Here is a 2,877-nt window from a genome sequence, read left to right on the forward strand (position 1 = left end):
TAATATAGGTATAAAATTATAGCTGCCAAAAAGCCATTTCAGAAAAAGTATAATAAACACAAAACTCAAATAGAGTTGTAATAAGTTTCCTTACAGATAACTTTGCCACAATACTAAAAGGCAAACAACAACAAAAAACCCTCTGGTAAGTTATTAGAATAAATGTTTATTTATTTAGAAAAAAATATTTTTTATTCCCAACAATATATCTGTTTAATTAAAAATATAACTAAAAACATAAAAGAGCACAAATTAAAATATTTTCCTTGAAATGGTTTCAATATTTTTCATTTCATTTTTAGAGGAAATGAGGTCTTGCTATGTTTTCCAGGCTGGACTCAAACCCCTGGGCTCAAGCAATTCTCCCACCTCACCTCTCAAGTTGTTGGAATTGCAGGTATGCACCACCATGCACAAAGTCTGGTTCCAATATTTTTCTAAGAAATGTTTCTTTTGCTTATTTTTTTAAATTAAGGACTGTCCTCAGGACAGAGAAACAAAGTTAATTAAAAAAAAATTAACTCAAGGCCAGGTGTGGTGGCTCACGCCTATAATCCCAGCACTTTGGGAGGTCAAGGCAGGTGGATCACGAGGTCAAGAGATTAAGACCATCCTGGTCAACAAGATGAAACCCATCTCTACTAAACAATACAAAAATTAGCTGGGCATGGTGGTGCATGCCTGTAGTCCCAGCTACTAGGGAGGCTGAGGCAGGAGAATTGCCTGAACCCAGGAGGCGGGGGTTGAGGTGAGCCGAGATTGCACCATTGCACTCCAACCTGGGTAACAACAGCAAAACTCCATCTCAAAAAAAAAAAAAAAAAAAAAAAATTAATTCGAAATAAGCCCAATAGCAAAAGAGCCCAAAAAGGAAGTTTAGCTAACTAGATAAAGTGGGGTTTTTTTTTGTTGTTTTTTAAAAAGGTCATTTCTAAACACTCTAAAAGATGAATTACATCCCTTGGATATTACTAAGTTGAACTGCCAAACACAGTATTATGAATTCATAGTATCAAGACCCATTATTTTAGAGAAACCTAAGTATATGCCTGTATCTTCTATAAATTAATGACAAGAAAAGTAGCTATTTTATTCTGGATCACTGCAAGTTTTATTTCTGTGTCTTTGGTGTCTTGGTTTGTTACTTAAATTGAATGGTTTATTATTGTTGGAACACTAGGCAATAATGGTTGTAAAGCTCCAAATTTGTAGGATAAAAAAAAAATGCTACAAACTGAATCTTTAAAGTACATAAAAGTTTAAAGTAAACCTGAGATTAAATTCACAATCTAATTACTTGATATTTATTAGTATTTGTTTTAAGGGCAACTTAATGAAGACAATGATACTAATATTAAATTTATCTTCCCCAACTTACGCCCTCCCTGTTCTTTGGTTAAGAGGACTCCCTTCTTTTGCAGAACCTAACTGCTTCCTATTCTGTTTCTGTTGACACTGCCATTCAAAATCCCACGTTCTCAGGCTTTTAGGGAAAAACAGTTGGATACACTATCTGCATTGGGAGGGAGAGAGTAAAGAGTAGAAAGGCAAAATCTATTTCTATAACTTCCCAAAGAAAGAGGAGATGTTTATCTTTGCATTTTCCTGAGGGCAACAATATAGGGGAAGTCTTCCCTTTACTAAAAAATATCAGAATTTCCCCCTCCCTTCATAATATATTGCTATTAAATCATGTAAGCCTTTTTCCTATCAGGGTATTACTCTTAATCATTTCTAGTCATCAGCCTAAAAGACCTATGTTAATTATTGTTAACCTTATATTGATCTTAAAAAGCATCCTAATATTTTAGAGATGCATAATTAAAAATTTGCTAAGTGATTTAAAATAACATGAAACTATGTAAACCAGGAGAAGGGAAAGTGAACAGGAGTGGGGGTAGGGCACATTTGGCCGTAGTCAAGGACTGTGAAGGCTGGGAGATAAGAATATGGAAGTTCATTACACTATTCTATTTTTGTGCATGTTCAAAATTTGCAATAACATAAACTTTTTAAAAGACCTTTGTTGACACATCACCTGCTTAGACAGATAATTCTCAAGGATCTCGATGTACCACTTTCTTGGAGTTTCTCCATTCAATTAGTCTTGAGGAAGGAATATTTTTCCCGTCCCAAAGCTCAGAATTATTTTATAAACAGTTTCAAATATTTCCATATGCTTAAAATGCTTAAAAAGAGAGCATTATGAGTCAATAATGCATATATCCCTAAGACCCCACACCATTAAATCTTTAGGAAATCCATTTCCTAGACCACTCTTTTTATTTATTGCATTACTTTTCCCCCTACGTAGACAACACATTTACTAATTAATATTTATTCACCTGTCAGAATTGCCTTTATATAACTGATTTCCATAATGCCTCTTAGATTACAATCTCCAAATGGACAAGGATTTAACTTGCTTGTACAGTGCATTGCTTAGTGCCAGCTGTTAAACTGCCACAGAAAATGCATGCCAACTCTAAACACCTAGAAAGGAAACATATTTCTCTGTTATTCTGCATTGACTGATGACTTTGGATATGCTGTATACTGTGAATCATTATAGGAGTATAAATAACTCATCTCTAGACTATAAATTTTATTAGACAAAAAAGTACAGAATCAAGCAAACAACTGAGACATCAATGTAATTTTTCTTTCCTTATTTTTCCTATACCTTAGATCACAGTTTTACCAGTTTCACATCAGACCTCAAAATCACGGCACCTCTATTATTTGTCATGAGCTGAGGACAAGAAATCTGTGTTCAAATTCACCTTATTCTAACAATAAGGCAATTAAGCTCAAAGGAAAGCTGATTTCTAACTACAAATGTTTTGTTCTTTTGCAAGATAACATTTTTAAACCTGC

The sequence above is a fragment of the Callithrix jacchus genome, chromosome 3 (genome assembly GCF_049354715.1).
Source record: "Callithrix jacchus isolate 240 chromosome 3, calJac240_pri, whole genome shotgun sequence".
NCBI lineage: Eukaryota > Metazoa > Chordata > Mammalia > Primates > Cebidae > Callithrix > Callithrix jacchus.